The sequence below is a fragment of the Lissotriton vulgaris genome, chromosome 3_1 (assembly GCF_964263255.1).
Source record: "Lissotriton vulgaris chromosome 3_1, aLisVul1.2, whole genome shotgun sequence".
Classification (NCBI taxonomy): domain Eukaryota; kingdom Metazoa; phylum Chordata; class Amphibia; order Caudata; family Salamandridae; genus Lissotriton; species Lissotriton vulgaris.
The window spans coordinates 2,057,093,794-2,057,107,033 of NC_141689.1; the positions used below are offsets into that span (position 1 = coordinate 2,057,093,794).

A 13,240-nucleotide genomic window follows, 5' to 3' on the forward strand; every position below is an offset into this window, starting at 1 on the left:
CAGAGTTGCCGAGTGTGATCGCTGATCAGAGTGGGCACCGAGGCGAGAGAATTATCGAGTCCGCTGACCCTGGTCCAGAAACCTGCCGCGCCGGGAATCGAACCCTGGTCCCGGGCCGTCCTCTGCTCTCGGGTCTGCCGCCTCTAACCAGTGAGCCACACTACTTCACCTCCAACGTCATTTTACTTCCTATTTTGTACCAGTCTGACTCAGACATTTTCTTTATTGAGTGTGGATATTTATCTCAAACGCACCATATATAATTTACATTTCCAACATCCTCACAGTAAACGTTCTTGTTTATGGGGAAAACTCAAAACTTGAAGTTAAATGCGCGTGAAATGTCCACTCTTTACTACACAGTTGACACCAAAAACTCTTTCTCCACTCTAGGTTCTCATTCAGAGAATCCTAATGTTTTGTCTCAGGAAGCTCTTCCATCATGTTCCTCCTTCACTCACACAAACTCCTCAAGAGGTGTCTCTAAAACTCCATCAACAACACCATTACCTACCAATAAAAGGCATAAGAAGGACCATCCTTCCCCAGTTAATCCTATTGCTGCTGTTTCTATTGAAGTTATTCTGGATGAGATATGGTCCTTGAAACCTTATAAGGAGGATAGAGAGAGAAAACTTCAAAAACTTGATAACAAGTGGTCACTGATGGAGAACAGTGTTACTACCATGGAACAAAAGATAAGCGATATACAAAACACTGCTCATGATGCTAAACAACTTCAAACTGAAGTTACCCACCTCAAAAAACTGACTGAAGAGTTGGAGAATCGCAAACGACGTAACAATCTCCATATTTATGGTCTTGCTGGGGATGTGGAGGGACCCCACTCTATCTCATTTTCACAATAATTTTTCTGAAACTCCTTGATATGCCAGACTCCACTCACTTAAACATACAACAAGCCAACAGACCCAACATGCCTCCCCATCGCATAAACCTTGAGGTATTATCAACTTCTTTTTAGAATATCAGGATCTTCTCATGGTGATTAAAGCATTGCAAGGGATCTGAGCACTTCTGCTGTTAAGTTATGAATGTTGTTGTTTACATATTCTCATGTCACAAAACTGAGCAAATCACTGGGGTGGAGAGGGTGCCATGGACGCTAATGCAAACAAGGAACTAGCCTCCTCTAGCTAGGTATCAAAAACAAGTTACACATTTGGTGCAGTGAGCCCCCTCACGCCCCTGGGCCACTGCACCCTCAGCACTACTGATAGCTGTGCCCCTTACACAAAGTGAATGAAGTATACAACTATGTCACAGGTATATTTTGTGGCTTAAACACAAACTCTAAAATGTTATACACTTGTCTAAAGGGAACATTTTAATAATGGTGGAAATGCAATTATTGCACTTTAAGATGGTGATAAAATAATATATAATTTCAAACTACATGAATCACATGAAAATGTGCCTGAAAACTTTTCCTGATCACAAATCCAACAGTTTTATAGAACAGCAGAACGTGCAATCAGTCCCCATGTACCGAGAGAAGAGGACACGAGAGCAGCTGGTTAACTATTCACCCAGCATTTACGTAAAAGTAGAATAAATACACGGACATTTAAAACAAACCGACGCTGACCCTCGCCCCCTCTCATCCTGCCAGATACCGAGAATCAGAGCATCGCAGACGCAGAGATGAAGTGGCTGAAGGCGCAGTGCTGACTGGGGAGCATCGTTAACCCGTCTGCGCGTTTATTCCCAATCCGGGGGGTTATGCATCACGCTGAAGAGCTGTACAGGGCACTGGGTGCAAAACTACTGTGGCGAGTCAGCATTTACGCATCATAGATGCGCACCTGGTATTTGGGTACATTTTCAAGATTATAAGATAATAAAGAACGGATATATCTATACAGTGCACTGGTGACAGGCAAAAGAAGTGTATGATTTAAGGTTAAATGGTACATAATTTATCGACCACGGAAGGATAAAAGGCTGAGAGTAGCCACCTGACTTCACACATGTAACCATCAGGTGCGACCGGCACAGGTAACAGGGGTGGGGCGGGTGCATGGGATGCATAAGTCCACGGAGCCTCCACACCCAGCACAGAATTTGTTTAAGCTGCCACGTGTGTGTGAATCTGTATTAGTTGTAGATTTCCATGAGAGTGCTGCTTCTCCTCACTGTGAAACCCGCGGGACTATCCACATGGCAGGAAATTGTTAAAAATACAAATGGTGGAAATAACCATTTGCATTTAAAAAAAAATGTATATCCACATGTGCAATATATTGTCTGTGACCCTTGAGGACTAGGAAGGGGCTGCCTTGTTCCTTCCCCACCCAGAAACGGCGTTGACTCCGGCCTGCCACAGGAGTTTCATGTGCGCTTCCAGCTCGAGTAACTACCAATAGAAAGTTTCTTAATGCACACTGACGTGCTTGCTTCATGCTCCTCACTTTATTTTTTAATGAGACCCTTTTCTAAAGTGTCTTTTAACACCCCAACCCTAAAAAATGAAAATTCCCTATTCAGCAGATTTTCCACTATTGAAAGTGCGTTTTGCGCAGAAAACAATTCTCTAATCCGAAGTGGAATTTCGATTGACATTTTAAATTCCATTCACGTGCTTAAGTGCCTCTTTAGTCGCTGTAACTATGCAGCACACAATGCTTCAAGCATGGTACCCCCCTGATTGTAAAAGTAGAGCTGTAGAAGAGGACACATAGATAGGGGGGTCCCCATACGAGCACTTCCGGACAGTGACTGACTCTTAGAATCCAATCCGCAACGTTATTAAGAATTTCCTCACCAACATGGGACAAATATATACATTAAATATAGCCTTTTATCATGACCCTGAGTCTAACATTCAAAGCCTGGCAAAACAAGATGATAGTTGATAGGGTTTTTCATAGTGCGTGTTGATGACGCCATTTAATACAACTACCCCTGTACATGTGTTCTTAGTTTACTGTCATTCACAACTCTCTTAATTGCGAAAATATTGTTGGAAAATCGGGTGCTTGGTTATTTTACTACATTAGCTTTGAGATCACAGGGCCAAATCATGGCGGGACCAACACAACTTTTCTTTAATCAGTACAAGAATATTCTCTTTATAATATGCACCAACCGGCAACTTTTTAAATTAGCTGCAAAATGAAAGTGCACATGCTGCTTACAAAGGTCTAAAGAAAATCGACCTGGCTTCGCTGCTCTCCATCTGCTCTCCATTTAAAAAATATTTATTAACATCGAGAACCCCATCTCTGCCTTTCAGTTTTTCAAGTTTCGTCTGGCAGTGGTGATTCATCATACAGGGCCTGGAGGCTGGGGCCCCACAACTCTAAATTCACAGGTTACATTCTAAGTCTAAAGGGACATTGCTTAATTTCTCTGAAATGAAAAGCGCAAAACAATAACTTACCACACGGCGAGGTCTCGTCTGTGTCTCCTTATCCAAGGGCCCTCTTCCCTAGAGGTAAACCGCGAGAGGCACGCGTATTGATTCACTGTTTGCGGTGAACAGACAGTGCCTAGCTGAAAGCGTCCCGAAGAAAGCCCTAAACCCAGGGCAGCTCTCGCGGGCATAGACAGACAGAAGGGTGGCTGCCTCCTCCAGAAAGGGGACTCCGCGCTCGCTGTTGGCTTCTAGTTTTAGCTACACACGAAGTACCCCCCCGTGAAGTTCTGCTGTGCAGAGGATACCAGTAGCACATATGACTCCTGTCACAGAAGCAGCGCGGTGCAATACGAGTCAGGCTTATCTTCCCGCCCCCTGGCCGCACCGGCTCTAAATGGGAGGGCCCGGCGGGACACCTAACATCACAAGACCGAGGATTAAAGGGAAGGGGCCTCGAGTTTCACAGTTGAAACTGGAACGAGCTGGAGGGACAGCTCGAAATGGGGGTCAACATCACTCTAACACCTTCAATCCCTGTGTTATGGTAGGTTATGGTATGTTAGATTATTGGCACTTGTAGAGCACACAGCTGGAAATGGTCTGAGGCTGGAAACTCGGGATAGGGACCAGTCTTTTATTCTACCGGCATTTCCCTGGTGGCCTGTAGTTCTCGGCACCAGGTCTTGAAAGCACAGGGCTGCCTGGTGCCCCTGTCACTTACTCCAGCTCCCTGACGTTCATTGTAGTGTATATGGGGCGGTTTCAAGAGGAAATCCTTCAGATCCCTCCCGCCTACCTACACTTCCTAGCATCCTCTGCCTCTGGGATGCGATTTCAGCTTCTTTCCCCTGTTTCTTTCGCTCATGCACCTTAAATCCCCATTCCACCTTCCACATCGCGGGACGTGCACGGGTGGCACCCGGGCAAAGCCTGGGCCAAGGGCGAGCCAATCCGCACATATCAGGGCCAGGGGGAGGCTGGGCCATCCCTTTTTCGCCTGACCCCTAGCTTAAGGTGCTGTGTCTGTTGTTCCAGCCTTGCGCTGCCAGCTGCCCATGTGCTGCCTGCTGTCCCTGCATCTGCGCTGCCTGTTGCCCCTGAGCTGCTTCTGTTCCTGTGCTGCCTGCTGCCTCTGTCCTTGCTCTGCCAGCTGTCCCTTCACTGCCTGCTGCCCCTGCACTTCCTTCTGTCCCGGTCTCTGCACTGCCTGTGGTCCCTGACCCTACGCTTCCCACCCAGATCCACCTGGACCACCTACTAGGACCACCTACGGAGGTCACTACATGGCAACGCAGTGGATGCGTGCAATGGGTGTGCTGCCATAGCACAACTGGTTGGACAATGCCCAGTGCCAGGAACCCAGATCCTCCCACCACCCGAGGGTACATCACCAAGGAACTCTTGGGCCAGACAACAGATGCCAAAACAACAGCTCTGTCTTCTCCACCCCAAGATCGACAAAGGATCCTTCACCTGCCGACACTGCAATTCTCCTGCCACACATCCTACGAACGATTCAGCACCACTCCTGCCCACAAGATAAAAAACACCCCTCAACCACTCCCCTGTAGCCTGCTCAATGCCCGCTCACTTTGCAAACAAGCCACGGAAATATCGAACACCATTACCACCCTTTCCAGGGACTTTGCCTTCATCACTGAATTGTGTCTTTACCCCTCTTCGAACCCTGACATCTCCAGGACTACTCCCGAAGGCTACAAGATGATACACCGAGGCCGGGCCAATAAACAAGGAGGAGACATAGCCATCATCTTCAAGGAAACCATCAGATGCACAGTAACCAACAATGACCCCACACCTCTCATGGAACACCTCAAGTTCCTACTACAAACTGATTCGAAGACCATGATAAGAGGCACCCCCGCCTACAGACTCCCAGGACCCCAAGCAAAATTCTGAGACGCCATCACCAACCTCATCGCCCCCCAGCATTCGACTATCACCACTACTTCTTAATCGGCGACCTTAACTTCCACATCAACGGCCCCAACAAGTCCAACTTGATCGCCCTCCTGGAGAACCTGGACAACTTTGGCCTCACCCAACAGGTCAGTGAAACCACGCACAAAGCCAGACATGCACTGACTCGATTTTCACCTCCATAGACAGAATTACATTCAGCCACACCAAAGAACTCACCTGGACTGACCACAGTATTGTACACTTCACTATCTCTGATGCCCAGCACATCATCACCAGGCCTCCGATCTCCTCTCAAAGCAGGTGGAGCAAGGTCACTGAAATTCAGTGGTCACAAGCCCTCACCATAGCACAACCTAAGGCCTCAACAAGCCTCGATCAGGCCGCCCAGATCTTCGCTGCCTTGATCATTGACAGCGCCGGAACAACCACCCTACCAAAACCCACAAAATCACACAAGAACTCCAAACATGACAGCTGGTACACCCCAGCACTCAAGAGCACCAAGCGCAAATGCCACCAACTAGAGAAAAACAATGGCGCGACACTAAAAACACCGCCAACAGAGCCACTCGCAAAGCAGCCCTCACCAACTACCACTGGCACATCAAAGAAGCCAAGAAAGCAGCCACCTCCACCTACATCAACTCCGCGACCAAACCACACAAAGGAACTCTTGAAACTAGTCATAGAATTCTCCAACATGACAGCTATAGAGAACATCACTTCAAAGAACTCTGCGATACCCTCTCAGACCACTTCCACAGCAAGATCACCAACATCTACAACAATTTCAACCTCCAACCTGCCACCCTCAACCCCAACAACCTTGACCAACCAATGAACACCAGCCAAATCATTATCATGTGTTCTCCACTCACTGCCCTGACCACCTCAGACAGCATGTCTTCCATCCACTCCAGGGCACCCACTGTCCCTGCTCCCACCACCTCTACAACCTTCCAACAAACCCAATCCGCACACAACTCACCAGCATCCTCAACACCTCCATCTCAACAGCAACCTTCCCGGACAGATGGAAATATTCAGATGTTAGACCCCTCAAAAAAAAGCCTCCGCTGACCCCAGGGAACTCATTATAGTCCAATTCCCCTGCTCCCCTACCCAGTCAATGTACGTGAGAAAGGACTCAACCAGCAGTTCACTGAATTCCTCGAACAAAACCATCTACGGGATGCATCACCATCAGGATTCTGTGCCAACAACAGCACTGAGACTGCCGCCACAGACAACATCAGAACACTCCTCAACCATGGAGAAACTGTGGCCCTGATCCACCTCTACCTCTCTGTGGTGTTCGACACCGTCTCCCACAACACCCTCATCAACAGACTGTACAACACAGGCATACAGCAAGAAGCCCTCAAGTTGATCGCCACCTTCCTTACAGGATGCACACAGAGCATCTGACTGCCTCCCCTCACCTCCACACCCAAAGAAATCATATGTGGCATATCACAAGGATCATCCCTCAGCTCCACCATGTTCAACATCTACATGACCCCCCTAGCAGACGTCTTCAGATCCCACAGCCTCAACATATCTCCTATGCAGACAACACTCAACTGATCCTCTCACTCACCGACGACCCTTCCAACGCCAAATCCACCTTCCGCAATGCCATGACCAACGTAGCCAAATGGATGAGCGACAACTACCTCCAACTCAATTTCTTCAAGAAGAACACCTGTGCATGGGACCAGAGCTGGTGGCCGGCAGAACTCAAACCTACACTGACAGACCACACACGCAATCTTGGCCTCATCCTTGACAGCTGACTGACCATGAAATGACAAGTCAATGCAGTTGCCTCCTCCTGCTTCCACACACTTCGCCTGCTCAGTAGAATCTTCAGATGGATCCCAACCAACACCAGAAAGACCATCACTGAGGCCCTCATCATCAGCTGCCTCGACTACGGCAACGTCCTCTACACCAACATCTCCACACAGCTCCTCAGAATACTCCAGACCATACAGAACTTTGCAGCCAGACTCACCTTGGACCTCGCCAAACAAACCCACATTGCCCTCTCCCCCAACCCCCCCCACCTGAGTAACCTCCATTGGCTGCCATCCAGAGGAGATGGAAGTTCAAGATCCTCACGCTACACTACAAATCTATCCACAACCTAGGACCTGTTTACATCAACCATAAACTGAACTTCCACAAACCCTCTAGACACCTGCGCTCCTCTTCACTCGCCCTCGCACATACCACCTCATCCTTCGCAGCCGCATCGGTGGCAGCTCCTTCTCCTACATCACTGACAAGACCTGGAAGGATCTTCCCCTCCAACTCAGTTCAGCCCCCTCTCTGGCAGACTTGACTCAGAGACTTAAGACCTGGCACTTCGACTGAGACTCAGCTCCCAGATACTCCTGGGAGTGACAGTGTTGCACTTTACAAATGCTGTTTGATTAATTGATTTGAAGAGAGAAAGAGAGGGATGGAGGGGAAAGGCGGGGAGAAAGGGATCAGAGAGGGAGAAGAGAGAGAAAAAGAATGGAATGATGGGAAGAGAAAGATTGTGCGAAGATAAGAAGGGAGAGGGGCTGATTTGAGCATTATCGCTGTCCTGACAGTTTGGCACAAGACATGGGGACAGGGCATTCCCAACTCTCTCAACAGGAGATCTAGGAATAATATAGCATTCTTTATGTGAGCAGATGAGGATTTATTATTGGTGCATCTTGATAACCAACAAATAGTACACAACTATGTGTGCACCCACTTTTCCAGGCTAAAACGCTTTCTAAAAGAGTTGGTCATTTTTTAAGGTCGTCCAGGTCTGCTGAGTGTCTGGGGATATACTGAGAGTGGAATAGACAGAAAAAACTCTGCTAGTTTGTGGTGAGATATATAAGCCATGGGAAGTGGGGAATCAGGTTCTTTGGAAGAATGGTGCTTATTGGCCGGGTTTTTACGACATAGGCCGATCAGTATTGACAGTATACTACTAAATGTTATTGAAAGTTACTTCTTAAGCCCCTTTTATTTGCAGAAAATAAAGTACTAGAACGGACCTTTATGGTTTTCTGTGGAAAGCGGGTTCCATCTGCTTCGACAAGGATGGCTGCCCCCAGCCAGTGGTTGGACAAATTAGATGTTGTAAAATTATATTTTGGGAATTCTGGGGTTTCACATAATATTAAAAGTACCCAAAACGTTTGCAAAGGATATTATTGTCATCAAGAAGCATATTTTTAACTTTCGTTTAGGTGAATCTATTTTCTTGGCTTAAATGTTGCATTTAGCAGTAGCAGTCGACATGGCTCAGGGGGCGGTCAAGGAGTCGCCAGGGAGGGGGGAGTTCAATAATAAAAAAAATTTAAAAACGTACCTTTCTGCCGGCCCAGGTCCTGCGTCTTCATTGCTCCTGCCTCTGGGAGGAACAGGAAACAGGCAGTCTCCCTCCCGTAAGCCAATCACAACACTTCAGTGGAGCGTTGTGATTGGTCGGGACACCGCCCAGCCAGGGGCTGTAGGGGATGGCATGTTCTCCATGTAGGATGCAATGTAGGGGCAAACCACTCCTACCCTGCCCAAGCAGCTCCGCCCACCCACCCGCAATGCGGAAAGAAACATGAAATGGTAATAACCAAAAGTTATTGGCATTTTATGATTTGGCTTTGTTGCACTGTGAGAAAGCAGTGAGGCGGCGCTCCTCCGCCCTAGTAGAGGAGCCGCCCCTGGCATTTAGTCTTGCTCGCCTTTTCAAAGCACAGGATAAAGCCACACGCTAATACTAACAACTTGCTTTTACAAATATAATTTCTTACCACAATTGTGGTGTTTCTGAGCTCTGTAAATAACAGATGTCTTTAGTAACCAAAACAATGGTACTCTAATATCTGACATCAAAAAGGGGTGAGTTTGCCTTGTCGAGATTTAAACTAATGACCTCCGGGTCACTGTGGATGGCATTAGGGAACGTTAATTTACTGAGGCATCTAGACATATTTTTCTATCATTTTACATGCACACATGGTTAATTTAGGTAGAGTACAAATTGTACTCTACCTCATGTAGGACAACGAAGGGTTTCACCTTCCCATGGCTGTGTCATTGTAGGACCCTGTGGAAAATATTGCCTCTTAGGGATATATAGTAATCTGCATCAAGTACATCATCATCACTAACTAAGAAGAGCTGTAGAAGGACAGAAATGCTCGTTTTAAGTTGTCATTTCATATTTCATCACGAAGAGAAGACTGGGTTCTGAATTCAAGACAGAAAGTTGAGTTACTGTGAGCTGTCAGACAGGGTAGTAAGAGACAGCCCTGTATGATTTTGTTAATTTATTCCAGATTTCTCATCAGGACCAGTGGCTATAACAACAGCAACCTGCTTCAAAACCTTTCTTGACATGCTCGCAGTGACTGGTGAATGGCTGTCATCTAGTCGACAAAATGTACATTCTGCTATGGCCTCCACAACACAAAACGTTTCTAAGATAGGTAGGTGGCTTCACGAACCAAAGTTGACGTCAACCCTCCCAGCAAATCACAAACCACGTGAGAAGCGGATTGTACTTGTGTTTTAGAACGCACCAGGAACACCTGCGTGGCCTTCCCTGTCATGACGTGTTTGGCTAGTAAGCGTTGGTTAAACGTGTGCCAAGGGGTTGAGAAATGTCCTGGCTCTTGATTGGAGGGCAGAATGAAGAGTGAGTGGGGGCCGGGCGCGTGTTAAGAAAGCAAAGCCTTTGATAGACTGCTGGTGTATTTCCCAACCAGCGGGGGCACCGATTGTGATCCGGGAACAGTTAATTCAAGGAGGAAAAATCACTAAATGGCTCGCTCATGTGACGTTTTGCTCAATGAAATAATAAACCAAGCTGAGCTCTTGAGTAAACCACAAGTGTATGAAAGTCCACCCTTTTATGTTCATCCTATGTAGAACCATTTCAACTTGAATCTTCATAAATGTCTCACCTTAAGTTACACAGGCATTTGAGAACAGGTGTAAGGGACTAGCAGAAACCTCTTCAATATTTTGAGAGAAACGTTCGTTTTCAAGAAGCCATAAATACACCATGGTCTCTAAAACTGTGCATGGGAATGCGGCATCTCACAAACACAAGACTAAAACCAACGAGTGGTATTCTCACCATTTGTGTTTTTAACCAGAATGCATGTGGGCAATACATTTAGCACAATTGTAGGCTACAAATAGACACCTCCCCAAAACTTTGAGTAAAACATATCGCTTCTTAAAAAGCCATAAAGATTATAAGGACATGTTTTCTTGGCCCTTACCTTCTCACAAACACAAGATTAATACCCTTCAAGTCTTCCAGCAGAATGCAAGTGGGGCAAGAATAAAGGTTGATTTAATCCAGCTACATTCCATCAACTATGTGTTTTTTTCAACGATGCTTTAATAATGCTGAGTTCCATGAATGGGGGTGATTCAGATGGGCAGTCTGGGGAGACATCTTTATGGAGCGAAATAAAGTATGTCTGCAAACTTAAGCAATTCCTCATATGCAAGGAACTGTGGGCTACTGCCAGGAAATGGCATATGATCCCCAGGACATCACAAACAGGGTAGAAGGTAATTCATCCTGACATAACGGTGCACAACCGATGGCACTACGTACCCATGGTGCCATAATTTAATAAATTCTCCAAAATCTCAGAAACACCCTCATTGACAATCTGAGTAAGTGAACAATTATTGTAACCACATATCACACTCGAAGCCTAATATATTTACAAGAAATCCATTTATTTGATAAAGACTACTTGTGCCCCCCCACAGTTTAAAAAGATTAACTTTTCAATTTTATATTCAAATTCTATCCTATGAGATGGAAGTGACAGAGGATCCTGTCAGACTAGGAAGAATCCTTTGTATTACATAATTTGGCAGAAACAGAGACAACACGTATTTCACAGGTAAATTCCCACTTTATCAAGACTAAAAAATATTATAGTTATTGAAGTTCAAAAAGAAATATACACACATTATCTTGATAACAGAACCCAAGAAACAAATCAATTAATACAAAGAGTTACACATGAAAAGGAAAATAATAGTTAATACCTTGAAGCTCAGTACACCTCAACCTGAGTATATATATATATATATATATATATATATATATATACTCAGGTTGAGTATATATATATATATATATATATATATATATATATATATATATATATATATATATATAACCAATTGTTTAATTAACTTAATTATTATAGCCAAATTAAATATAGATTCTGAAGCAGTTATATATATGTGCAGTTTGGGACGTTTGTATGGAGCTTTTAAAAAAGAACAGCGGTAGAGTCCTATTACGCCTCACCAGCAATATGAATGCATGCTAGCAATACCACAACCCAGATTTATATATATATAAATTCACTGAAAAAATCCAAAGGTTACAGGGAAGTTATAATCAGGCTGACATTTCACTTGCACAAAACATGTGAAATCTAGCAGCATTAGTTACCTGAGCTAACTATGACGGATGACCCCGCAATGCACTGCTTATGACCTCACATATTACATCACTCATGACATGATCAGTGACATCACTGATGACATCATCAAGTGAGTGTAAGTATTTTAAGAGTATATGGGTATTAAACATATATACTAGCCTACTGCAAAAGTTAAATTAGTACACTAGGTCCACAACTACTGAGTGATAATACTTCTCACATATATTATGAGAGTGGCTGTGTGACTGTATGTTCCCTTGAGTGTATGGGTGTGTGAGTGGATGTATTGGGTGTATAAGTGGGTGTGTGAGGAGCTGTGTGGGTGAGTAAGATACCTTGTGAGTGACTATTTTTGGTGAGTGAGTGGGTGTCTATCAAATGGGTATCATGTATTACTCCTAGATGGGGCTATGCTTACTTGTCAAGTCATTCCCCCCCATATGTGTTCAACATTATTAAAAATTCATCAACCACCGAATTCAGGCCGCACACCCATTAGCCAATGTTCTCAAAATGGGCTGACAAAGGTATCACAGAAAAATTGTGAGGTGGGTTAGAAAGTGCCTCACGTAAGCACCATCCATAGAGCTACTGGTTGGTACTAATCAGTTTGCTTACTCTGTCATCATCGGCACTTTCTTGACAGAAAAGGAATGTGACCTAACTCCTAAACTAATATGAAAACATAAGAGGTGAAAAAGTAAGGTGTAAATAATGGTGTCATCTATCTGCCATCTAAGCCCCGCAATTTGAAAAAGAGTAAGCTGAACTTCCCATTAAAAAGAGCTATGAACATCTATCCCACATATTTTTAATCCTTGACTAGTGTTCACACCCTATTAAAAAAAAAAACACCATGTTTAGATAATTTTAACCTGAATGGCCAACATGTTTCATTGCCCTAAAAGTTTGTGGCAATTTCATCAGGGCACGGGGACACATCTCCACCTCAATACTATACAGGACCTGCAATGGCTGATAAACACAGAAGAAAGAACAGTGCCAGAGACAAAAGAAAGACATATTTACAAAAAGTTTAAATAAATTAGCAGTTAAAATTTTTAAATAAGCCACAATTTTATATCATATGTTGATGATAAAGCATAGTTACCAGGTGGACGCCTACCAGCAACTCACCGGTGAGTTGTTGCTAACTTATTTAATGTTCTTTTAAATATGTCTTTCTTTTATCTCTGACACAATCCTTCCTTCTCTGTTGTTGATCCATGGGTCCACAGCGAATTACGGCAAAACTGAATTAAAAAAAATGCTTATAATGCCTAGCTGGGACCTAGTGGCACCGTCACCATATCTGGGGGGATCAAGGTATTCCTATCCTGCACTAATTTCTTTACTTTTTACATTTGTTGTGGGTCCTAGCATCGAGGAGAATCCCAAGATGGCCGCCAACCCTTCCTGCTTAAAGCTTCGTAGGATCTGC

At 44.8% G+C, this 13,240-nt stretch overlaps 1 protein-coding gene across 2 annotated transcripts in view; it reads right to left on the reverse strand.

Annotated features, from left to right (window-relative positions):
- Nucleotides 1–13,240, reverse strand: part of SLC7A2 (solute carrier family 7 member 2) — a 511,922-nt gene that overhangs the window by 335,394 nt on the left and 163,288 nt on the right. The window contains exon 1 of one of the 2 annotated variants that reach the window (XM_086962583.1): nucleotides 3,404–3,539. The exons of the other annotated variant lie outside the window; for it this stretch is intronic. The gene's annotated coding sequence lies outside the window, so the exon portion shown is untranslated. Of the gene's footprint in view, nucleotides 1–3,403; nucleotides 3,540–13,240 lie in introns of those variants that run through there. 2 annotated transcript variants of the gene reach the window in all.